This window comes from Podarcis pityusensis (assembly GCF_964106645.2).
Source record: "Podarcis pityusensis genome assembly, chromosome: 17".
NCBI classification, from domain to species: Eukaryota; Metazoa; Chordata; class Lepidosauria; order Squamata; family Lacertidae; genus Podarcis; species Podarcis pityusensis.
The window spans coordinates 24,751,687-24,779,259 of NC_138042.1; positions in this window are offsets into that span (position 1 = coordinate 24,751,687).

Sequence of the window (27,573 nt, forward strand, 5' to 3'; positions counted from 1 at the left end):
TGAATGCCCTATTTCAGCCACACTTTTTATCCATCCCCATGATTATCCTGGTCAGGCCAGCATTTTGAAATAGTGTCTTTAAAGATTTGTGACAATTAATATGACTTTGACCCCTGCCCAAACAAAAACCCTTTGTTGATTTTTAAAGGAGAGAATGTAAACAGCTGCCATTTTCTTGCAGATAAAAAAAGAGAACTATTTGAGTATAGATGTGGTAAACTGGCAACCTATAGGTTGGTTCTTTCTAAAAAGCAGTTTTGTCTAGCCTGTGAAAACCCAATTCAATTTTTTGACAACCTTTCATAAACGTTTTAATCCTGATTTCACTTGTAAGGAAAATATTTCTGAGGTGCATCCAGTGGCATCCTTCCCTTTGTGGAAGGTCTTTTTTTATTTTATTAAGAAAATGTAATGAAAGCATTTGCACACCCTCCAACATTCTCTGAAGAAAATAGGAGAGTCCTATTACATTATTATTATTATTATTATTATTATTATTATTAATTAGTTATGGTAGTAATAGTAGTAATAGTATCCTACCCATCTGACTAGCATACCCTCCAACATTTATCTGATGTAAATAGGGACATCCTATTCAACAACAACAACAACAACAATTTTATTATTGATACCTGCCCATCTGACTGGGTTGCCCCAGCCACTCTGGGCAGCTTCCAACATATATAAAAACAAAATAAAACATTAAACGTTTTAAAACTTCCCTATGCAGGGCTGCCTTCAGATGTCTTCTTCCTTGGCTTGGGGGGTCACATGACTTGTTAAACCAGCAGTGAGGAACAGGATCCAGCCACTGATAGAGTGGAGAGAGCTGGTTTGGGCTACATGGTTTGAAAACAGCTGACCATCAAGGCTTGCAAATGCACCATGTTATGTAACACCAAGAAGCAATCCCCCTTGCACAGCACTTTGCAAGCCTTGGCGATCAGCGGATTTGATCAGTGTGTTACAGGTCCACACACACCTTTTCCCCAGCCATGTCATTTATGGCATCAGACATAGACCAAGAGGGCATGGCTTGGCCAAAACAACCTTGCAGGCCAATTGGGGAGGCCTGGTTGGCCTAAACTGATCTTCAGGCTGGAGACTCCCCAGCAATGTGCTAAATGCACAGCACCCCCTCCCCATCCCTCATTTTGCTATTTTATTGCTGCTATTATCATTCCTCCTAGTTCTATGAGTTTCTTCTCTTTTTTTATCGGCGTCCCTCCAGGACAACCTGAAATCAAAAACTGAAAGATAAGAGAGAATTGTAATTACGTCTGATTGGCACAGAGTTCAGTTTCATGAGTTTATTAAGTCTACTCATTCCTTCACTTTCTTTAAAAAAGAAAATGAATTAATTGTCAAACGGGAATCATGATAAAATTAAAACACCATATGCTAAAAAGGTTAGGAGCTACTGTTGCCAGTTTATACACATCAGGTGATCATTTAGAAAAAGAAGAATTCTACCATGTCTAGGTTTTAATAAATGGTCATATGGGAAAGCTTTCAGCACAAATAATTGCTGCTTAGCTTGAACCTGAAATGCTGCAGATCCAACATATTAAAGAAATAGAGGACTCAGATGTTCTTCCACTGAGCTATGGCCCTTCCTTGATCCAGTGTTGTAGCTTGGGTTGCCAGTGCCTGTGTCCGTGTGGATGGTGGGTGGGAAGGAGGGAAATGGACGAAGTATGCATGCACCCAGGAGATAACAGCTTCGGGGATAAGAAAAGAAAAGTTGTTCTGTTGTCCAGAGAGGTCACTTCCTGGTTCTCATGGAGAAGTGGTTTTCATGGAGCCCAGTTACAGAAGCACACAGCTGTATTAAGGTAGCACCGGGTGTTGAATTTTTGTGTCCCTAACAATTTTGTGCCCAGGGCAACTGTCCCTGTGCCCCCACTCCCACCCCTGCTATGCCACTGCTTTGCTCCCCATGTAACTCAAGTTCCATCTGAGACACTGGATTAGAATTTTTCTAGCTGAGGGAGTCAAGTGATATCTGAAGGCAATTCTGGTGCCACAGGCTGATACTAGATTTCTAAACTGTCTGCTTTCCCTCAATATGGGTAGCTTCTTTCTGAAGAACACCAGTTTTTTCCATCTGTGTTGTCAGGCTACCAGTCTTCAGCCTAACTTCTGCCTTCCTGTCTGTCTGTCACCTGTGTGCCTGAGAAAGATATTAACTATCTCTGGGGCCTGGTGGCTTAATAATTTCAGTGGATTTATGTAGTTTATAGCATTGTGTTGTTGCTGTTGTTGTCATTTCTTCTTCGTCTTCTTCCTCTTCACTTTTATTATTTGATTTATATACCACCTAATGGCTTGTAAGCGGTTTACAAGCATAAAATCAATGATAAAATCCATACTTAATTAAAAGATGCAACAAAGCAATTCTATCATTAAAAGCACCCATTTGAAAAATTAAAATAAAACAAGCCCATCTGAAGGCGCAACAGTAAAAGGGTTTAAAAATCAATTAAAACAATTAGATCAAGAAGTTCAGCGGGTATGTAAGGAGCTGGCACGGTCAAAATATTATCCTCTGTACTAAATTTGTATGAAGACAGCTAGTCTTGTCCCATAGGTGGTACTGGTGGCACTGGTCCCATAGATGGTACTGGTGGCACCTGCAGGTACCATGTTTCCAATCCCCGGAATGAGGTATATAATAACACTATCATCCCTGTAAAATATGCACGGTACATCTTTCTGAAGTTATTGGTAAGAGGCATGTGTTGCAAAGCTGGTATCATTATATTTGTCTTCAATAGATTAACAATACCCTCAATATTCTTCGTGACACTTCAGATAGAGTTTTGAAATATCATACATTTGTTTGGCTACAATTTTTTTTTTTTTTTAAGCTTTAAGAAATGTCAATTGCAACTAAACTTGCCAGGTGTGGAAAATGTGTGGATTTGCCTTTATCATAATCTGGAGGGTCTCTAATATAATTACCCATGGCTCCATTTCTGCTCGTGAAATGCTTTTCTGTCTCACTTTCCTTTACTTCACACTTCTCATAATGAAAGAATCCGATAAAGGTTATCTTTCTTTTATAGCAAGAATTGAGGTTAGTGCTATAATGGATGTGAAGTAGAAGCCATTTTTTGTTTGCTTGATTGCTTGTTAATAGCTGGGGATGGTTAGTTGACATTAATGGTCAATTTGCCTTCAGGGTAGGATCTCTATCTGCAAGTGTTTAAAAAGAACAAAAAGGACTCTGGTGCTCTGTATACATGAGACAACATGTATACACAGAAGAACAGTGTCAATTATATTTGAGCTAAAATGAGTAAGTATACCTAAGTCCAAAATATATTTAAATCACACTTGAACTGCAAATCTTAAACCCTTTACGTTATACCCTCTCAACGGAAACTTAAAATACCTTTCTTAAAAAGAAAAAAAGTTTTAAAAAGATGAGAAAGGCAGCACGTTTTGGTACTCATCTTAAACCTTAGCCAAGAATTTCTTCAAAACATGCTTTGGATTTTTTTATTATTATCAATTTTTAGATAAAAGTCTTCATGAAAATCTCTCTGGACATATCAAACAGGTTCCTATAAATCATGTTTATATGTTATCTTCACTAATATGTGTGAATTTATGTAATTTGTATTATATACATACAGTGGTACCTCTGGTTACAAATTTAATTCATTCCGGAGGTCCGTTCTTAACCTGAAACTGTTCTTAACCTGAGGGATGACTTTAGCTAATGGGGCCTCTCCCTGCCGCCGCGCGACTTCTGTTGTAATCCTGGGGCAAAGTTCTTAACCCAAGGTGCTACTTCCAGGTTAGCGGAGTCTGTAACCCAAGGCGTTGGCATTTGTAACCCAAGGTACCACTGTATAATGTATTTTCATGCCTGTTTTGCATAGACAAATGCATTTTTGTGAACAGTACTTGGATGAAAAACTGCATTGCAATATTTGCAGATGAGTGAGTTTCAAAGGCTGGCTGTGTTTTGGTTCACGTATTGGTTTTGGAAGGTTTGAATAAGTTAAACTCACTTTTAAATGCAAACTACAGCATATTTCTCCTCCAACCTACCTACCTGCCTAGCACTGAGCTTTGGATCTTTCCCAAGCAATGATTTGACTCATTTTAAGGCAGCTTCCTGGATGGGACACGGGTGGCACTGTGGGTTAAACCACAGAGCCTAGGACTTGCCAACCAGAAGGTCAGCGGTTCGAATCCCCGCGACGGGGTGAGCGCCTGTTGTTCGGTCCCTGCTCCTGCCAACCTATCAGTTCGAAAGCACGTCAAAGTGCAAATAGATAAATAGGTACCGCTCCGGTGGGAAGGGAAATGGCATTTCCGTGCACTGCTCTGGTTCGCCAGAAGCGGCTTAGTCATGCTGGCCACATGACCCAGAAGCTGTACGCCGGCTCCCTCGGCCAATAATGCGAGATGAGCGCCGCAACCCCAGAGTCGGCCACGACTGGACCTGATGGTCAGGGGTCCCTTTACCTTTAAGGCAGCTTCCTAAGTACATACTGTACTATTCTGTGTCTAAGGTGACTTTGTTGTTGTTGTTGAACTAATGTTAAAAATTGGGGGTCGTCTTATAGATGGGTAATGCAAAGTGGGGAAAAGTGATTATTTGGTGCCACGAGTAGGAGATTTTTAATGGCGGCTGTTCGGGTTATTGGTGGCTGCGTCAAGGGCTGGTGTTGATTGGCTGTTGTTGCGGCAATTGTGTGGGTGATTGGCGGCTGCTGCTGAGTGGGCAGAAGATTGTTGGCTTCTGCGATGTGTGATACAGGCAACATTGGCCAGGCGGGTAAGCGATTCCCCCCAAAAAGCTCAAAAACTCTGGACAATCTCCCCCCATTTTCTTAATTTCAAGTCCCCCAATATAGGGGGCATCTTATACACAGGAGCATGTTATACACGGAAAAAAATGGTATATGTTACCACCAGGTCAAAACTATTCCCTCCAATGCATCTGCCCTTCCTTCCATAGACTTTTAATGAATGGAAAACTTCACAGCAGGTTTCCTTCCAAGAGCTTGCCAGTAGGGATTATAATAAACTGATGGGCAAACCTGATGCATCTTGCCTTTGAATCTGATGCTGTGATACATGAAAGTTACAGATGAAATCCAAATCCAAATCTCAGATCCAAAGTAGCAGAAAGCAGTTCAAACAGATGGAATAAATAACTTTGTACAGTGGTACCTCGGGTTACATACGTTTCAGGTTACATATGTTTCAGGTTACAGACTCCACTAACCCAGAAATAGTGCTTCAGGTTAAGAACTTTGCTTCAGGATGAGAACAGAAATCGTGCTCCAGCAGCGCGGTAGCAGCAGGAGGCCCCATTAACTTAAGTGATGCTTCAGGGTTAAGAACGGCTTCAGGTTAAGAACGGAGCTCCAGAACGAATTAAGTACTTAACCCGAGGTACCACTGTATTGTAACATAGTTTAGTCCCAATAAATTTCAAGCTTTTTGGCAGAGCATAATGAATGTTTTCTCAAAGACATTTTCCCAGAAGCAAAATCTTGTGGTGACTTATTTTATTTTATTTTATTTATTTTGCAGGCAACTGTCCAATCTCAAAACCTCTGGGGAATTTCATAAAAAGTGGAAAACTCAAGAATTACCAACAATAGAAGAATGGCAGATGAAGATGATGGATTTTTTTTTGGAGCTAGGCGATCTAACCGGAAGAGTCCGCGACCAGAAGGAAGAGGAACACCACGAAGAATGGAAGAAATTTAATAATTATTTAACTAAATTTGTTAAGCTAAACTAACTGGAAATAGCTTCCAGATACTTAATGGGCATAGGATTGTATTTATGTTAACTGATAAAATAATATGTTTAATACAAGAAGGAGAAGATTTAAAGATGTTAATGTTTAATTTAAAGGGTATCAAAATTGGGATTTGGAAAACCCCAATTTAATTTAAAGGGTATCAAAATTTAAAGGGTATCAAAATTGGGATTTGGAAAGTTAATAACTGTTATTTTCAATAAGGTTATGATTTATGTTTGTTATGTTTTGTTTGTTTTGTGTTTTTGTTTGCCGTTAATATTGTAAAAACCAATAATTTTTTGGGAAAAAACAAAAACAAAACCTCTGGGTAATTTCAAGGAAGCCAAAATACTTTTTGACAAGTCGAGAGAAGTTTCTTGGTGTGTGTGGGTGTTTGTACACCCTAAAGGAGATCTGTAACTCTCTTTCATGCAGGCAGGTAATCTCTTTAAGATGCCACAGTTCTCTCTCTCTCTCTCTCTCTCTCTCTCTTTCTTTCTTTCTTTTCAAATCCATTTTACAGCTCAATAGATATCTTAGGGCTGGCAAGGTGCTGCTAGATATTGTCCATTACAAGACTCTGTAAAAGCTTCTGTAACATCAAAATATAACATTGCCCTCATTGATTGGCACAGAGGGGGCATTACTCCTCCTGCTGTGGTTTTGTAAAATCCGCTGTAATATCATCCGAACCAAGATTATGAATGGCAGGCTTATCATAATCCATATCTGTGAGATGCCTTTTATTAAGTGAGGCTGAGATAGGACTGTCCATCATATGATATTGTTCAGTCAGGAGTTCTCTTGTGAATTTCCTTGAAGCAATAAAAGTGTCGGAGAACTGAAGGGAAATTGTTGTTTTGTTCCCTAGATCCTCTGCAGTTTTATTTACATAGCAAAGGTCTTATTCCTAGAAACAAGCCGTCGGTGGTGAACAATGGTGTTGGGAGTGAAGATCCCATAAGTGAGGTTCTGTTCATGGAAGGGGAGGGAAGGGGGTATCTTCCAAGGTTTGGAAAAGTGGGAGTAGGAATGGACTGAGGGGCCCAAGTCTATCCTGATTAATCTGAGCGGTGCCCACTCGTAGCTTCTTTCTCTCCTCTCCTTTTCTGAAAGAACCCAAAAAAATCAACTATTAAATCACACATATATTTTATATTCATTTTTTATGTAAAATGCATTTTGGACATAGCTTTCACTATATATATATATTCACTGAAACTGAATCACAGCATCCACTCCAGTGGTCAGGGATGATGGGAGCTGTAGTCCCAAAACATCTGGAGGGACGAGTTTGCCTATGCCTGCTCTCTGGAGTCCCAGAGTTGCTTAGAAACCTTTCAGAGGTCCTTCAATGAATAGATTCGCCCCTTCAACAGGCAAGTAGCCAGAGCCCACACTGCAAACACGGAAGGAGGGAAAGCAAAGCAATAAGCTAAAGAGGAAGCACAAGGGAGAAGCAGGCTTATAAAGCCCAGTTCCTACCCCTTCCTATTTGACCTTCAGGCCCCATGTGACACCCATAACCCCCTCCCTTTGGAAGTCCTATTTGAAAAGGAGGGGGAAAGCATGGTCTCATTCTCTGCTTTGGAAAGGTTCTTCTGCTTTTTAGTTATTTCATTTGCTGCAGTTTTCCCTCAGATCTTGCCTTTCTCTGAATATTGCTATCCATTTCTCTTAAAAAAACACACCAAAAAACAACAACAACAACACACACACACACTACCAAATGCATTGGAAAAATGCACATTGTGGTTCGAGGACCCGATCCCTGCAAAGTGGAATGAATACACAAGGACACGTGTTATAAGGTTAATGGGCAAGAAAAGGCCACAACTTTATTGATTACAGCAAGTGAAAAGGTATTGGCTTAGGCATTGGATTACGTCAGCTGACTCCACCCCCTCAGAGAGGGGTGAGTCTAAAACAAGGGGGGTTTATTCACCAGTAGGTGGAGCCTGTTGATGCTAATCTAACTATAGGCTCTCCCTGATGTCACCGAGGGTCGTGCCATGGCCTCCCGCCAAGCAGGCATCAGACAGAATACACGACCGCCAGATTCCTTTAACGGAATACCCAAAAATTGAAGGCATAGGCGATGGCCACACCTAGCCCTTCGACACACCACAACACATTATTCCAATGCCTAACCTACCCACCAATACCGCGAAAGTTGTGACGATTGCTACGAGGTAGGCGAAAAAACCAAAAAGCCTAATGCCAAATGGAAAAATTCCTACCAGGCCCCCCGGACAACCAGGGCGACCAACTTAAGGTCCATGGCAAGGCCAAAGAAAACTAAGACCCTGAGCTCAAAGGGAGTGGAGGGTGGGTGACTCGCGACGGGGCGACGAAGAGTGAGGCCGAGGAGAGGCTGGCACCGCAGCATTTAGGCTGCTGTACACGCCCCCTCGGAGGCACCTGGTTGGGTGCCTGCCGATGGCCGTGGGCGCCAGCCAAGTGAGTGGGAGGCAGGGGGCAACACCCCCTGCTAGAGGCGGAGCTCGGCTCCTGCCCACAACCACTCCCCTCTCTTCCAGGAGGAGAGTCTTTTTAAGACATTTTTCTTATAAGAGAAGATATATTTAGATTAGAAAATATGTTTGTATTAGAAAAGATCTATTCGTATTTTTTTCGTAGGTGTAAATAAGTACTTAAATATTATTATAATTTTGCAGATTAATGCAGATTAATGCAGAAGTGAAATGAAGCAGATTTATGAATGAATACATGCAAAACTGACACAATGAGAAACTGACTCATAGCTTCAAGAAAGGTTACCCAAATGAAATGAGTATTGTCCTTAATTCCCCAATTAGCCTGAGTAAGTATCTCAAGAAATGCATATTTTGATCATTCTAGGCAAACAGTCTGCAGTATGTGGAGATTTTGCTGGTAGCTTTATTTCAGGAAATCCTGGATTATATGTCCCATGGTTTTAAAAGTCTGCCAGTCACTTTTCAACAGTTGTTTCATTCAATTTGCTACACTGATGAGCTAATGAAATTGGTCTTTGTGCCTTTCTTAGCAGGGCAGGTGTCCATGCTCAAAGATAATATTGACATCTTTTTTGTCTCTCTCTGTATGTAGCCACCATCTCAAAAGCGCTTCTTGATCTGCCTCTGGCTCTCTGCAGGATTACAATCTCCCTCCATGTACTCTTTCAAGGCTAGCACATTACCTCTTTCTCCTACATTGTATAAACATAAAACAGCTTGCTGATTTCTCTGTGATTGTACTATTCCACCTTTACCCATCCACTGGTTTGTTTTATGAACAATTTGAAATTAGGATCAGTAGCATTGTGCCATGTACTGTGGGGGAGAGGGAGGGGGGAGAGGGAAGAAAAAAGAAAGGATTTGCTTTTAAAATGCTTTCTTCCCCCAATTAACCATGTTTTACCTGAACATATTTTTTATTTTGGCTGAGCAATCCAAACTCTCCTTGGTCTGGGATGGGGAGGGGTTGGAATGGGAAGAGCATGGGAGCCAACTCCTAGGGACCGAGGTCCTTTCACTCCCCCCCCCCCATGTTAAGTTGTGAGTGAACATATCAGACGACACAGCGATTCTTCAAACAGCTCTTGTTTATTCACAGGCCAGAACAGAACTGAACTGAAGGGTTCAGCCAGCCTGCTTATATAGAGCTCCACTACAACGCAACTGTAACAGATTCCTATAACTATCCAATCACTGAACGTCACTTTCAATCCCTTATTTGCATATGTGGACCTGAGTGAAAACTATCTACAGTATCCCCCTGCTGGCCCAGGGTGAGAACTTCAGTACATAACACCCTAAAATATCTGAGCATTGCCATTCAGATGGTGTGCTTGCACCGCATTATATGACCTGCCGCCCAATATTTATTCAAGCTGGCACCCCTGGGGAAGAGGTTCTCTCTGTCCAGTTCTCCTGGCCAAATGGGCCTCCTGCCACCTCCTTCATTGCTGCAGCACTCCCTGTTTCATTTGCCAAACACATACGTGAATGGGACGGAAACCAGAGCCAGCCAGCAGAAAACCCCCAAACTGGATTTTCTAATGGTAGGTAGGAACTGAGATGGTCAAAGATTAATTTGATTCTGAACAGGTCTCACTGCCATCACATGGGGGCTTCAGCCCCCACAATGAAATATTTGGTGATCATTTCCATTCAAATGGTGTATGTGCACTGCATCATGTGACTGATTATGTGGGGCAGGGCTTACCTCGGTCCCCACAATATTTTATTCAAGTTGGCACCCCTGGTGTCAAGACTGATTTGGACCATCTTTGTATGGTCTCCTATGCCCTGTCAGGAGCATCCTACTCTCGTGTAGGACCCTGGTAGAGACACATGTCTGACTGGCATGTTCTCTTGCTCCTGGTCGGTCGTTCGGGAGCTTCAAAAGCTGTCTCCAGCCCGAACATTACAGCTACTGATGCCAAAAACATTAGCACTCTTAGGACAATAGTCCCACTTCACGGAACACAGTAATACCAAAACACCCTGTCTCCATCACTTCCCACACTGTGGAATGAAAACATACACCATTATGTGATAGACAACAATCCCATGATTGGGGAATGAATCTTCAACATGCCCCACCCTGCTTGCTGTGTACTTTAGGACTGAAAATGCTGTGGTGGTTCTACCATTCAGGAAATCACTGCATTGCAGCCTTATTTTCTTTTTCTGTTGCACCTATTTTAGACCTTCCAAATGTCCCTATTTTTCCAGAGACAGTCCCAGATTTACAGAATTCATCCTAGTTTCTGATTTGATCCCAGAATGTCCTGTTTTTTTCCTTAGAACATCCTTATTTGCATCAGAGATAATGTTGGAGGGTGTGGAGTTATGTGACCCCCAAGCCAAGGAGATAAGTAATCAGCAAAACTTCAATTGCCTTCTAATATCTAACCTGCAGTCATTTATTATTAACTTGACTGGTTGATTCATATCCCAATATTCCTATTCTAGCTAGGTTGCATTATTTTATTTTATTCAACCCCCCCCCCAACCCCCCCCAACCCTCCACTTCTAGTCATGCAGATATCGAAGATGCATTTACCGTATTTTTCTGTTTATAAGACGCCACATGTATAAGACGTCCCTTATTTGGGGGGACTCCGATTTAAGAAAATGGGGAAAGATCTATCCATTTATAAGAAGCCCCCAGATTCCCCCAGATTTTGGACCTAGTCTTATACACGGAAAAATACGGTAATTAACGAGACAGTTGCAATGATTGAAATCCATGTGCACATAAAATTGTAAGTTTTCAAAGTCAATTGAGAATATTTATAAAAGATGAGTTCAGATAGGTTTTTGTAAAAGGAGACTTGGGAGAAATTAACCACGGAGGGTAGCTGTTGTTTTTTTTTTTTTCCATCTGCAAACTGGCACACAAAATTACTACTGTCTCGTTCAGATGACAGGTGTGTGCATAGGCTATCTCACACGAAATCAGATGGAAATCATGCTTTTGTATGTGAAAATGCAAAACATTGTGTCTTAACTGCCTATTTCAGCAGGCCTGCTTCATGGATGAATTGAATGCTTATCAGTCATATTCTGCTTTCAGGCAGGTGTCCTTTTCATGGACACAGGAGTGTTGGCTTAAGCTGATGGACAGGCTTGTGATTCAAAACATGGCCAAAGAATATAGCAGGGCTAGACAAAACACTTGGCTCTGAAAGTAGCAGTCCTGCTTCTCCATCTCCCTTCCATTGTCAAGCATTGTAAGTAAAAATCTGACACATTACATCACTGCACTTCCTCGCCTGTTATCCACTCAAGGCAGTTAAGAAACCCGAAACATCCTCTTTGCTTTCTAACCACATGGCAAAGCTGGAGTTGAGCTAAGCTAAGAATCTATTACTTACTCTCTGTTACCCATCACCAACATCACTACCACCAAACTGACTCTCTAGATCAGTGATGGCCAAACTTGGCCCTCCAGCTGTTTGGGGACTACAATTCCCATCATCCCTGACCACTGGTCCTGTTAGCTAGGGATGATGGGAGTTGTAGTCCAAAAACAGCCGGAGGGCCAAGTTTGGCCATCACTGCTCTAGATAGTACATATTGATGGGCTCACCCAAGAGATTTTGTAACTGAATTACAGCCCACATGGAGTCCTAGTGCCAGACTATTTTGCACCCCAGGAAAGGCTAACTATGTGCAACCCCCCCCCCGAAATGCTAACTTCCATTTTCAAAAACAGATATCTTGTAGAAAAAAATGAGAAGCACAAAACTGGAAATTGCTAAATCTATTTTAAATTGCAAGAATAAGCAATATAAGTAATATAACAATATTTTATTGTCTTTCTCATGTGAAAAAGAAAATGTTTTACTCATTTTAAAATATTCTTGTGAAGTGTGATGTTAAAATGTACCGGTAAGTCTCTTGAAAGTTTAACATTCAGGTGTATCAAAATCTCACCCTGTGCGCCTTTTGTTTTGCAAATTTTGTCACCAATTCTTTCAGGTCAAGTGGTGATTGCTTGGGCATGCTCAGCTGATACAGTTGCCAAGCCAACTAGTCTCTTTTGCAACATTGTTCAGTGTATGTAAGTATTTATAAATTTGAGCTTTAAGAAAATGCATATGCCACAGACACTGGTGAGTGTGAGAAGTATGAGAAGGATCCTTAGAAGAACAGAAACATTAGGCACATTATCCAGGAGGTTTTGTTGTAGTATGAAGAGAAGTGCTCATTGTGGTGGCATTCAATTTGGAAGTCTTTGAGCTATTGCTTTGAGTTCACAGCACCGATCTTCAGCATCAATGTATTTGTTTCCATTGTGCATCAATGATTTCAAAGCAAGTGGTTTCAAAGCACTGATCCCACTCTCCCATTTTGTGTTGCTCAGCAGATTAACTGTTACGCCTAAGTCTGATACATGGCTAGTTAGAATTTGCCAAGGTGCAAAGCAGAATTGGTCAAAAAGGCCTCTGGCCTGGAGAAAGTCTCAAGGGACAGAAAGGAAGGATTGGGAGGGCCTGAGGTTCCCCGTTCCTGGCTTAAACCCTGGGCTTTTTTCAGCCAAAGTTCGGAATAACTCAGTTCAGGCTCCTCTCAGGTGGGTGCCATTGCCATTCTAAGAGAACAAGGAAGGTGTTCATGGTGAGTTTCGACATCTCTTTTTTTTTAGAGAAATAGCACTGCTTAAAGCCATGTTTCTTTTTTCTTACATTGATGCCAGACTCAATATTCAGAGCAAAGACAGATTTTACACAACATTCTGGGGCACTTAAGAATTCCATCTAACCCAGGTTTTTTAGGGGTTTTTTGGTAGCAGCATCTATCTCCCCTATGGCTCTACACAGTGCCGGATTTACGTATAAGCTAAACAAGCTATAGCTTAGGGCCCCACTCTCTTCGGGGGCCCCAAAAAAATTAAAGGGAAAAAAAACTGGGTGTACATTTCCAAAATATAAGATAATAAACAAATAAAATAAAACCTACATACAGCAACAGTGTTTTGTGTTGTGTAGGCTTCTATGATGTAAATAATGGCCCCCGCCTGCTAGCCTGCTCCCTAAAATATCACTGGTTTGCTCATTTCTATATATAGGGTGCCTACATTCTGCTTGGACTGGTCCATAAATTATCATATAGCATATATTCAACACACACAAAAACACAGTGACAATTAGTTGTTCACAAAGAACAGCTGGACATATAAAAGGGCCCCATTACCTTCAGTAGCTTAGGGCCTCATCAAACCTAAATCCGGTCCTGGCTCGACTGCTGCATTTGCACCATGCCAATCTTTGTGTTGTGTTGTCCCTCCCAGCAGAGAACAATAACTTACCTTCTGGTTGAAGCACAGGTCTTATATGACTTCACTAGGCTGCTTCCCCCCCCCCTTTTTTTTTTAAAAAAAAAAAGAGGTTTAGGAAGATATTGTTTTTAAAAGGTGAAGGGTTTGACATTCTCATCCCTCCCCCACCTTTGAAATAACCAAATCCTCTGAGCTGCCTTTCCTGAAAGCTTCTGCCCCTGTTCTCTTTGAGACTCTACAAACCTGAAGAAAACATAAATCAAGACCTGGAAGATGCATTAGCCCCTTCACTCAGTTGATTTGGGCTATCTATCAAAAGCCATAAAAGCCATTTTACTATGAAAACCTTGAGTTTTGAAGAACATCATTCATCATGGGTGGGGGGAAAAAGAATAACAATAAAAACCCACGAAAGGTATTTGGATTTACCTTCACACTCCAAGTTTTGTCCAACTTGCTTTGGGTCAATTGCAAACTGAATTTTTTTCACCATTTGTGCTTTCTCTGGACACCTGAGCAGTGAGATAGGGGGGAAAGGTCAAGCATTTGCAAAACATGTTCTTCACATTACCTTTCCAAATATTGTTTCTCTCTTTAAAAGCAAAACAAAGTAATTGATTTATGGTGTTGTTGAGCATTTCATACAATTCACAAAAGACAAAATCTGAACCCTGACTAGAAATACAGTGAGGTAAAAGTAGTAAGTTAGCAGTGCATGCAGTTTTGTTCCCTATTTTATTATTTAGAGAGAAAAGGTAACTGAGCATCAACACTGATAAGACTGACTGGAGTCCAGAGTGTGATCAATACATTATTGCTTGAGGGGGTGGTTTCCATTGCCTTGAAAGAAGTGTTGATGTGGCCAGTCCTAGAGAAACTGGTTGTGGACCCCCTGGACTGGAATAACTACTGACCAGTTGCAAAACAAAACAAAACAAAACAAAACAAAACAAAACAAAACAAAACAAAGCCACTTCTCCTGAGAAAAGGGGTATGTGGAAAATTCAGCCCTACTAAAGAATAGGAGCAATATTCTTTTAAAAGCCTGATGCTGCTGAAAGTGGGCAGAACTTCAGATGTAATCAAATAACCTCCTGTAACAACTAGTTAACTCAACCTTGTAAATAACTCAACAGGTTATTTCAGGGATGGGGAACCTGTGACTCTCCAGAGGTTGCTGGATTTCACCTCCCCATAGGCTGTTGGTGAGTCTGATAACATCTGAAAGTCCTCAGATTTTCTATCCTTGTGTTAAATAGACTGGCCTTTATTTACTTCCTTCTTTAAGGTTAAAAAATAACAGGTGAGTTGTTTCCCTTCTCACATTGCCAGAGCTGTCATCTTTCTTTGCTGCATTTCACTTTTCCTTGCGAGGCAGAAAATAATAGACTGCTGATCTGAAGATTCAGGAGCTGAAGGCTTGCCTATGATGGCATCTCCACACAGGGATCTTTCCCTGTGATATGTCCATCTTCCCAACCCTGTTTCTCCTTGCGTGGTGAGGCCCATGACCAGCCTGTTCCCCGAGAGGCTGAGAGAGCCAGTAGGCCAGGCATTTATCCTTGCCCTGGGCCTAGGACCAAGCACCACCATTGGTCAGTTGGTACTGCACCCATGGGGAATGCCTCTAAATTCCTGCTGCCATTGGTCAATTTGTGGGGCCCACCCACAAAGCCGCCCGCCTGAAAAACCGACCAAACAGACTTCTCATTGGAGTTCAGTGAAGCAGTAGAAGTTCTCATTAGGTGTCTGGAGCAACTACTAAACTGCTTGAGACCTAAGAAACCCAAAGTCAATTCAGATGAATGCGTGTATGGCTTGTAGGTGTCCTGTCTGATCTGGATGGGGAGTCAGATTTAAATTCAGGCCCTTACTCTGGATGCCCAGGTGATGAATGAAACACCATACAGCAGCTTAGGTTGGTGTGACCCATCCTGGAAAGAGGTACCCTGGACACCACCATCCATGCCCTTTCAGCCTCCAGATCACTCTGCTGTATATGGGGCTGCCTTTGAAGACATATCAGAAACTTCATCTGATTTAAAGCACAGAAACTAGGGAAGGACTGGCATGGCCACACACCCCTCCCACTTATGTGATGCTTAAAAACAACAACCTCTACATGGTTTACAAACTATCTTAGAACATCACAAATGTTCTATTGTCAGAATGATGGGTTCTATCGTGTGGAAATATTTTTATTATAGATTTTCTTGGGTTACAAAGGTACAGAAGAGCATCTCTGCTTTCAGTTCATGGAGCTCCTTCCACAGATCATTCATAATCGATGTGAGACACTGATGTTATAGACAGTATAAAGTTGGGGGAGAAAAGATGTGGGGAGAGAGAGCAGAGAGAGAGAGAGAGAGAGAGAGAGAGAGAGAGAGAGAAGGGGGTTAATAATCTTTTGTTCTTCTACGTAGTGTATGCTTAAGTTTTTTATGCCAGCATTAAGTGAGTAGGCTCTATTTCTATTCATTTATTGATTTTTGCTGGCGGTTAGAAAAATGGGGGAGGGGGCCAGGGCATGCCTGGTTGCTGCTGAACTAGACAAAGACCTTTTTAACCTAGCAGGCATTTTAAATTTTAAATTCTGCATTTTTATTAATTTTAATCCACTACATCATTCCCATGATTTTCATGTACACTGCTTAGAAACTTTGGTAATTAAATTGTGTCTAAATAGCCTAAATAAATACCAAACGCAAAAAAGAGAGAACCTTTTTGTATTTGTCCAGGATTTCTCTTGTAATTTTCACAGGTTACTTAGTGTGTATTTAATATCAAAAGGCCTTAGGACTCGGGTATCTCAAGGACTGCCTGCTTCCATAGAAACTTTCCATCTCTTTAACATCATGAACTGTGAAAAAAGGCTGTATAGATTTGCTAAATAAATAAATGCTATAGAGTTTTTTCCCATGCAGATTTTTTTTTTAACAGATTAATGCAGAAATAGGTTGGAATAAGCTTAAGAACACCTGTAAAACTGCCATTGACCAGGAATGTGAATAGTTCATCTGCCCTACTCTTCCACTGCAGTAATGTCCAATGGGTACTGAAAATGCAAGAAGGTGTGTGTATGTGCAATCTATCCAGAAGATAAATTCTATCAAGGAGTTATTGATCTGACATGCATTCTCTTCCTGCCTCTGTTCCTTCCCGCTTCCTATCTCTTGTTAAGGTCTTTGATGGCATGAGTACAGCCTTTAATGTCCTAATCAATTGGGAGGAAGTGATAGTGCTAGGAACCTTCTTTGATGTTGGACATTGTTTTGAGAAAGTGAGGCACTGGGAGGGGGTGGCTAATGAATAATCTGCACATAGGCACCAATGAATAATCTGCACAGAACCAGTAATGAATGATCTGCACATAGCTAGTCAGGCAAGCCACACAGGTTGGCTATCTATACATCACATGGTTGTGGGCAAAGTTAGAGAAAAGCTCATGCATGGACTGATGGCTGCAGGGCTGTGCAAACTGAAGCTACCAGGGGGAGTCTGTTTGCTGTTTCTTGAGGGCTTCCAAGTGGCAGATTGAAGTGCTTGCTTGGTATGTATATATTGCTTGCTGTTTAAAATAAAATCTTTAATCTTCTCACCCGCTTGTGTTTTGTATTACTTCTGAATCTCATTTTAAAAGAACCACCTTGCATTTGGCAAGACAGTGTGTTATCTCCAACATTTCTCTGATGAAAAGAGGGATGTCCCAACAACAACAACAACTACAACAACATTCCATCCCTCTGACTGGGTTGCCCCAGCCACTCTGGGTGGCTTCCAACATATATAAAAACACAATCAAACGTTAAACATTTTAAAAACTTCCCTATGCAGGGCTGCCTTCAGATGTCCTCTAAAGGCTTTATAGTTACTTATCTCCTTGGCTCAGGGGTCACATAACTCCATACCCTCCAACATTTCTCTGATGAAAATAGGGTTGTCCTAAGGAAAGGCAGGACATTCCAGGATCAAATCAGAAACCAGGATGGCTTCTGTAAATCCAGGACTGTCCTTGGAAAATAGGGACACTAGGAGAGTCTGGTGTTGTGTTACATGGAGGCTCTGTGACTCATCGTCACATCAAGGTGCTGCATATGATTCAGTCAGAAAAGACACATCTCTTGTTTTTACCAAACAGCATTTGTTAGATGAAATGCCTTGAGGGGCATAAAGAATTCAGGGCAATCTGGAAGGATCATGATTAGAGATCCGTTTAGTTTGTGCTTCCCATAGTTTAATGAAAAGGCAGCTACTGCAACAGCTTTCACAAGTCCAGGCAGTAGGGCTCTTGTTTTCCACTGCAATGCTAAATACATAGCAGGCAGCTAGTGTTAAGAGACAGGCTAAAAATTTAACCACAAGAGCAGGGGGATTTAAACTGCTACAAGCACAAAAAGACAGTGGAACAGGTCAAATGAATTATGGAGCATTTGGAAGCAGATCACAGGATCATGATCTTATTTCTCAGCTAGGCTTGTCTCCTGTCTTGCGTAGAACATGTCAAATGCTGTTTCCAAGCTTCTCTGATCCCCTTCATGTTTCGTCTGTGCTGATCTACCTTCCTGAATTTGTTTTTAATAAAGAATATGCATAATGGAGTATTTCAGAATTAGCAGGGTCAGCTACAGAAATTTTGAATTAGCTGGATGAGCTAAAATAGAAGGAAATTGCAAGGGTGTAGGGGCAGTGTAGGATATTGTCCAGCTCTCACAGGAAGCCCAGGTGTTCCTTAGTAGACATGAAAATGGGTATTGTCCTCAAGAAAGAACATTGGCAGTCCAAACAGAACTTTTGGAAGAGCTTTACCTTCTTTCCCCCTTAGGTAGGAAAAAAAAGGAGACTAAGTTTCATTAAAGGTATTCTCCTTTACAGCCCCATATGCAACTCTTCTAAGTCCAGTTAGTCACTCTGAAATAGCTCAGTCCCAAATATTATTGAACCATGTCTGGAGAGGTAGCAACATGCTTTCTTAGCACATTTGGAGTGTGGTTCCTCTTCAGCTCAGACTCTCTCATGGGGAGAAAAAGGTAGCTCATTCTTCCCTGCAATGTGCTGTGCATTCCAACTGGTTACACGGAGTTGGAATTGAGAGGGATGGCAAACACAAATTGTTCTTAAGCAGTTCATCAATCGTATCCCTGTTGCTAATTGTTCAATTACTGCCTTATGGTGCAATTACTTCCTAGTTTTAAATTAATTATCATCTACATTTCTAAAAGATTCCAACCACCTGGGGTGGGGAAGTGGAGCGAATGTGGGTGGGTGGGTATCAGTGTTTTACTATCTACAGGAAAGAGGGGAAAAATTTTTCTCCCCTTCTACCTGATTTGCATGGAATACTGAAGGATAAGAATATAATGGAATTCCCTGGCACAAGTTGCACCAAGTTGAACATTTTTTAAAGGGGATTAAATAATTTTTTGGAGAATAACGCTATCACTGGATTTCCTCCAATATCAGAGCTGGCTTTTCAGATGTTCATTTTGGTTTACGTACACAAGTGAGTTATACTCGGTCCTAAATTAACCATGTCCATCAATTTCGCTAGGTTTTTTAAAAAAATTATTATTATTATTATTATTATTATTATTATTACTATTATTACTATTATTACTATTATTACTATTATTACTATTATTACTATTATTACTATTACTCTACACATCTGATTGGGTTGCCCCAGCCACTCTGGGCAGCTTCCAACAAATCAAACATTCAAAATTTCCCTATACAGGGCTGCTTTCAGATGTCTTCTAATAGAAATAGTTGTTCTCTTATAATCCTGCCCTTCTCCCAGAACTCAGTGTTTTCTCTGAATATTACTGACATTGGCTATAACCCCAAATGTTCACTGTTGTCTTCACTCTATGTTTATCTCCCTCCTCCCCACTCCACAATCTTCAGAGCACCAATACCTCTCACTTCACAGAATACTGGGTGGGTTTGTTGCTACAAGATCTCAGGAACTCTTCTCATCATTGGACTCCTCACTGAGCTTGTCTTTTATCCTGCTTCCTATCCCTACTTGCTTTATGTTCCACCATTCTTTTGTTTTATGCTTGCCACTAGGACTTTTATGTTTCAGATCTTGACTCCAAAGTCTCTATTTGTTGTTCAGTTATTATTTGCTGTAACTGCTCCTGCCTCCAAATCTTTCTCCTCTCCCCTTTCCTTGGATGTTTCCTTAGAGGGTACCAGTGTCTTTTCTCTATTTCCCTAAATTGCTCACTCTGCAAGCATGATAGAACACATTCTGAAAATCCTACTCTCCATTATCCTGCTTCTCTCAGCTTTCCTCTTTCTGAATCCTCCTCAAGCCATCCTCCACACACCATGGTTGGTTTCTGCTTTATCACTGCACACTGAAAGGAGATGTCTGTCCACCATCCACCCCGACTGGATTACTGCTGATGGGGGTTCCTGCAAGGACATAAGGAGGCACAACCTCATCTCTCATCTACCCTAGTATTCTGCTTCCAACAGTGGACAGTTTGTTATCTCTGGGGAACTTAGCCACAAACCAAAAACCCAAACCCTTCTTGTGTTGTGTATCTCTTTCTATGTGTGAGGTTGTGTGCATTATTGTCTTCTGCCCAACCTTTGAACATGTAACTCCATTTTTAATGCTCCATAATAAAAACAGAAGGCACATAGAAAACCATGCTTCTTAGAATAATGGCTACATATTTTCACATTAGAAACATCTAACAGGGCACCTTTTCAATTCATGAGTTCCATGCCAGCCACAGGGGACAGTAATTAAATTGACCAAAGCCACCTTCATTTTGAATGTGCCTATGACAAAAGCCACAGGGGAAAATGATTAAATGAAATAGGCACTGCTAGTTCTTGGAGAGAGCTACGGCCTTCCCCCTTCTTCTTCTTTGGCAATAGATGCAGAATAATACATGGAGCTAAATAGGACTGCAAAACTATATATAGTCAATATAACTGATCTGGTGTAAGTTGCTTGTGTGGATTGCATTGTAAGAGCTAGCATGCTGCGACTTGCCACAACATGTGAACTGAAATCTGAAAACTGGATTTCCTAGTGGAGAAAGCTCTCAACAGTGATTTTCATTTTTTCCCTCATTGAATTGTCTGATAAGAAACTACTCACATCCTGGGATAGCTCAGTCAGTAGAACACGAGACTCTTAATCACAGGGTCGTGAATTTGAGCCCCATGTTACACAAAATGTTCCAGCATTGCAGATGACCCTTGTGGTCCCTTCCAATTCTACAGTTCCATGATTTTATCTCGCCCTCCATTGCCTAAGGCTATGCCACCACCCTTTCCTGGGGCAACATCATCATCCGACCTTAATAGCAAGTGCACTGTAGAAAGCATCTAGCACAGGCTTCCTCAACCTTGGCCCTCCAGATGTTTTTGGCCTACAATTCCCATGTTCCCTAGCTAGCAGGACCAGTGGTCAGGGATGATGGGAATTCTAGTCTCAAAACATCTGGAGAGCTGAAGTTGAGCAAGTTTGATCTAGCACTCCTCTGAAGAGGTAAATCAGTAATGATGAACAAGCTGCCTTTCATGGAAGATTGTTTGCTTTACTGGAACCACAGGGAAAACCATGTCTTCTTATCAACTTTGATAAGTTTTCAAGGAACCCCACAAACACAGCCCGAAACACACTGTTTCCACTGCTTGTGGAAATATATTGCTGAAACCTAAAGGAGGGGGCAAAATAAATTAAGACCACCTTGTGGAAGTAGGGCCCATTGTACCTTTCAGACATGGGGTTTGTTGTGTTAGTGTTACTGGTTATAATGCTATCACTTATATCCCCATTTCTGACATTCCTCATACACTGTTGTACCTGTTGTCTTATGGATCTGTGGCTTTTGGGATGATATACCTCCATGTCACACTAAATTTCAATTGCCCCAGTGGGTATGCTAGGACACAACAAATTACAGAAGCCATTCCGGCTTCCGATTGCATCCTGGAATGTCCCATTTTATTTTGGTCTGGTGCACTGGCATGACTCAGTTGGCTCCCGCAAGAGCTTGGGGCTGAAAAACGAGCGTCCCAATTTTGAACAGCGGGATATTGGAAGGTATGCAAATAGACATGATTGGGCATGTGCTGTGAAATGCTGGTTGATAGATCTACCAGTTAAACAGGTTAAAATATTGCAATCGCTAAAGGAATTGCTCAGGAAGGAGTGCAGAGACAGCCAATTATCTATTGAACCAATGAAGTTAATGAAGACCTTTTTTGAGAGAACAGAAATTGAGTGATCCCAGTGGAGAAGATGGAGAGGACCTGGCTGTCTCTTTATTTTTCATCTGGCGGCTGCTGTGTAGAATAACCACTAATGGAGTCTGTTGTGGGAGCCAAGTGGTCTTAGGTCCAAGTCAGGCTTATGTAGACACTCTGGGTGTTTCTGCCCTGCAAAATGGCTACTGATGGAGTCTGTTTAGGAGAAAGGAGTCTAGTGGAAGTGGTCCCAGTCAAGCTAATGGAGAGGGCTTAGCCACCTCTTTCTCTTTCTGGTTGATGCCAGATGAAACAGCTACCGAAGGAGTCAGTTTAAGAGGATGCTACAGCTTGCAGCACAAAGATATGTGATAGTCACACAGATTCAGCAGCTAACCATGCCCAGCACTTCCATGCTTGTGGAAATAGTTTTGGAACAGGGCTGTTAGCCTTAGATGTTTAAATCGAAAGGTGTTCAAAACGGTCCAATTTGTCCGTCAAAACTTGGGGGTGTGGGTAACTCTCACTGTCATTTTAAAACCTTTTTTTGGACTGACTAACGAGGCAATTTCCTGTTTGCAGCATTTCTGACATGTAGATTTTAGCTGCTTTTTATTGCTGGCACATCTGACAGCTGAGCCCGAATGCCATCTCTTTCAGAATGTTTGCTCCTGTAACTCTGTACCTGTACATCTAATGGGCTCACCGGACTTTGAAAATTACCCTCAATCAGACTGGAGCTGGTCTGAAATAGCTTCTGAGAATTTTCTTTTCTGGGAGGATCCACACTTTGTAATATATGTAGTAAAATATACCTCTCTTCCATTTAAACATTCATTACTTAAAAGAAGGGCTGCTAAGATTTTATTGAAACAAACTGTTTAGGTTGAAATTAAAGGGAGGCAGGACTGCCACTTTAGTTAAGGTGAGTAGCAAAAAATAATAAATGTGCCATTACAGGCTTCAAGATTGCAAAACTTCTAAAAGAAATGGCACCTGCTGAACTAATAGGGATATAGGATCTACGTAATAGCGTCTATGAATGTGCCAAATTTCAAACTGGTCTAGTCAGTATTGTCACTGGTATAGCAAGTTAGAGAGTGTTGCAAAGTGACCCTTTGAACTCAAATTTTTCCAGCAGGCATGCCATATTTCTTTCAACATTTTGTAAAAAATGAAAAGAAAAGTACTGATATATTTTATTCAGGATTACGAAGGGAGGCAATTTTTCATTGGTTTGGAGAAGTTCTGAGAGTTGGTTGGAAGTTTATGTAGTTTTTCCTGATCCATCAAGGTCTAAGGCAGCAACTACTGGCATAAAACAAGGCAGTCCCCCCCCTCCATCAGGACAACAATGGGCTGAATTCAGCTAAGTAGCTGTACTAACAGAAGCCAGGGCAAGGAGTCCTGCTAGCACAACAGGACTTTCCCCCACTTTCTTCCCCCATATACCCCACAATTTGGTCTGGTGAACCCCCAGAATAGTGGGCAAGCAGAAATGCACTGATAGAATGTTTTGTGCTAGTGTGAGACTGAATTCCTCCCAATGTTTTCAGAGAGATGCTATGCGCCATGCCTTCTCTTTTAGTTATGGAATACTACAGTGTTCTGCAATGGTTGGGTGAATGATCACCATCATTTTTGGGAAAGTGGGAACATCTGGAAACGTTAGAAATTGCCATGTTGGACCACAACCACACATGCACTCACTGCTGCAACCCCCCCAGCCCATACCACATTGCCCCCCAATCCTTCCTCACAGTGAAACCTCCAACACTCTAAACCCAACTGAATCTCTTCCCATACACCCCACACAGAAACATGCAGCAGTCGTATTACAAGATGAGATAGCCTTAACTCTGATCTTAAAGTCACAGGTTTTTTTCATCATTGATAGTCATTACTTTATACATTGTCTTCGCTTTGTGGAGCTGCCTGTGCAAATTGTTTCTATCTCTTCCACGGCTCCTTGTAAACAGTTTTAAGCTGCTTTGTGCGTCAGTGTTTGTTTGTAAAATTGCATAATGAACTGCATTTCCTATCTTACGACTGCAAGTTGCGGGATTTAGTTCTGGTGTGCACTGGAAAAACAGAAACAATCTGCTGAGTATTATTCCTGTGGACCAGGAGACTTAGCACATCCACAAAAAAACCAGATTGTTCATTTATGTTATTTTTTAGAGGCGTTTTCGGTACCGAATCACAATGAATGCAAAGGAAACATAAGGCCCAGGAAATAAAGTGTTGGTGTTAACTGATAACCTGCTATTTTCATTTTACTAAATGACTGAAGTTGGCTCCCTGCTACTTCACCTCTGATGCCTGGGTGCCATTCTTCTTCACAAATATTGCTTCTGTGCAATGATTTATTGCACAGTAAGTCGCAGAAGGGCCTTCGACACCCTGTGCTTAGGCACCCCTAAAATGGGCTCAACAACATATCTTGTTTTGAAGACAGGTTATAAATAATAGCTTTCTGAAGGCAGAATGTATGAAATAGAAATGACAAAAAGGAGGGATTGGGGCTTTAACGAAATATTTATTTTGTCCACATAGGATTGGCACTTTGGTGGAAAACTAGACTGGAACAGTGCAGTCCAAGTTAGCTTAATGCCTGGATGTAGCAGCAAGTTCTGAAGTGCCCCAAGCAAATAAATAAATATACAGTGAATGCTTGGGTTGCAAATGTGATCCGTGCGGGATGCACGTTCGCAACCCACACTGGTGCTTCTGCGCATGCACAGGTTGTGATTCGGTGTTTCTGCGCATAGCGCAATTTAGCGCTTCTGCGCATGCGCAACTGCCAAAACCCAGAAGTAACCCGTTCCAGTACTTCTGGGTTTCGGCAGTCCGTAACCCAAAAAAAGGCAACCTGAAGTGTCTGTAACCCGAGGTATGACTGTAATACTTAGGTGCAAATCCTTTGGTAATCTGAAACCTCCAAAGAAGAAGATAATGAAGAGGGTTGTGGGCTGACGTTTAAAAATTTTGACCTGACAATCTTGATTTTAGGTGTTTAGCATTACCTTCTGTTCATGCGGGAGTTGGGCTTAAGGATTAGAGATATGCAGAATCAATGTGAAAAGGCTGTAGCTTGGGAGAGCACCTCCCTTGTATGCAGAAAGACCCAGGTTCAAGTCCAGTCATCTCCAGGGAGGGCTGAGAATAATTCTTGTCTGAAACCCTGAAGAGCCACTCCCAGTCAGTGGGAGATACTGGGCTAGATGGAGCAGTGGTCTGAGTCGGTGTGTAAGGCAGCTTCCTATGAACACTGAACACTGAGAAATAACAGGGGATCCTTTTTATCACTGGAATACATGAGAGAAAAATGTGGGATCTTGATGAGCAACTAAGGGTTGCTATGGATACTGAATGAATAGACTGCGTGTCGTGCGTACCTCCCGCGGAAGCCTCTTTTCCTTAATATATGCTAATAGATGTTAATTGTTTGACCAGCAGCAATAGTGCTTTAAGGACAGTGCTTTACTGCAGCCGGGCTCTCAAAAGACGAACAGCTTTTGAACAAGTTGATTAAGTTAGGAAGCGGGTAATAAGAAAAAAGCCTTGGCAAGCCTGAAGTGCTCATGCCATAATGCAAAGCTGGAAAGAGGCAGTCCCATTGAAAGGAACAGGTGAAACTTAGCTTATGTTGAGCCAACCTTTCCCAAGCAAAAGGAAACTAACCAGAGTAAAAGCATTTGGAGGGATACTCAACAGACTAGCGAGGCTTATCTTGGGAGCAGTTTTCCCCAGGAAAGGGTGTGACTGGCATTTAAAACAAAGCTAGGGAAATTTGCTTCTTTTCAGAGCAGCTCTGGGTACCCATAAGCTGTTATAATAATGGCATCACTGCATCCATACCGCCTCTCCTGGTATGTCCCACAGAGCAACTTACGGTCTTCAAATAAAAACATCTTGAAGGTCCCAGGCCACAGAGAGGTTAGGCTGGCCTCAACTAGAGCCAGGGCTTTTTCAGCTGTGGCTCCAATCTGGTGGAATGCTCTGTCACAAGAGACTAGGGCCCTGCGGGACTTGACATCTTTCCGCAGGGCCTGCAAGACAGAGCTGTTCCACCAGGCCTTTGGTCAGGGCACAGCCTGACTCCCTCCTTTGGCAATCTTCACAGAACTCTAGCCCAATGGTTGCCATCAATTTGATTTGAATTAATTTTATAATGAAATGATTTTAGAATGTTGTATTATTTTATTGTTGTTAGCCGCCCTGAGCCCGGCTTCAGCTGGGGAGGGCGGGATATAAATAAAAGATGATGATGATGATGATGATGATGATGATGATTATACTACTGTTGAGTGAAGAAGTAAACCTTGATGTTCACTTTACAACAGACACTTCAATTCAGAATTCCCTGGGCCAAATGCAATACATTATTTCAGACCTAAAATTAAATTAAAGTTAATTTCATTTTATTTGCGGGATTCGGGGAAGAAATATTGTATCAGACCAGTGTAACTCAGAGAAGAGGAGTTTGTGACATGACATCAGGCCTCTCTTGGTAATTCCATAGATGACGACCTGCCGCTCACCTCATGACAAGTGAAAAGTAAGTTCACCAGTGACTGAAATACAATAAATTCCAGTTTGTCCATTCGAAGGTTACTCTTGTACTCCTCTATGTGTAGAAAAGTGTAATAGGCCACAGTGATGTATAAAAGTCAATCAGACATTGTAAACTGTAGTATTTTTTAAGGTTAAATCTGTTTCTGCTGCTCTGCCTTCTAACAAGACTGAGATAGATTTAATCCTAACTAAATTATCATAGAAAGAGAACCATACAAACAAACATTCGGTGATATTTACTGGCAATGACTGTGACATTTTCAACTTATTAAAACGCAATGAAACACAGAATGAGACTGTCAATCTTTAAAAAACCTTGATCTTTGCAACAGAGAGCTAATGCAATGCCAAGCATATTTATCTCTGATGGCTCAGTTAAGAGATGGACAAATCTGATCTAGGGTGGGATGGGGGTGTTTTGCTCCCATTAAACACATCTTCCTCTGCATGGAAGTTGGTATAAAGTTACTTGCCCTATGTTGTAGACAAATCTCTCTCACACACTTTCTTTTGGTTAAACATTGCTTGGAAAACTGAACCACAAATTTTGGATAAGTGCTTTGGATAAGAACTTTGAAGGATGGCACTGTGTTTCAGTTCTTACATTGTTTCAGAAAGTTCAAATCTGAAAAATTCAGCTTTGAATGTGAACTGAATCAGATATCACCCCTCATTTCTCGTCCCCACTGGCCAGCTTGTTGTTTCCAGGCACTGAAAAATTGCAGGGGGGGGGGGGAGAAATGTCAAGCCTTCTGAACACTCTTCTAATAAAGATTCCTGAGTCCTGGGTCTCCTTATTCTAGCTCCCGTTTTCAAGCAGTAAAAACTGGAGCAGAACCTTTGGAGCCTATACCGTGCCCTGCTTCCACCCAAGGTTCCAGTTTGAGGATCCTGCTCATGTATTGAATTACTGTAAAGCTGACAACAGAATTTCAGTTACAGATGGGTAGCCGTGTTGGTCTGCCATAGTCGAAATAAAAAAATTCCTTCCTGTAGCACCTTAAAGACCAACTAAGTTAGTTCTTGGTATAAGCTTTCGTGTGCATGCACACTTCTTCAGATGCACACGAAAGCTTATACCAAGAACTAACTTAGTTGGTCTTTAAGGTGCTACAGGAAGGAACAGAATTTCAGGCTTCCGAGCAGTGTTTAAGGTACTCTGGAAGCTCAAGGGGGGAAATCTTGTTCAGCTACATTAGCATGACTCCTTCCTCTTCTCGAAGGCCGAAAGC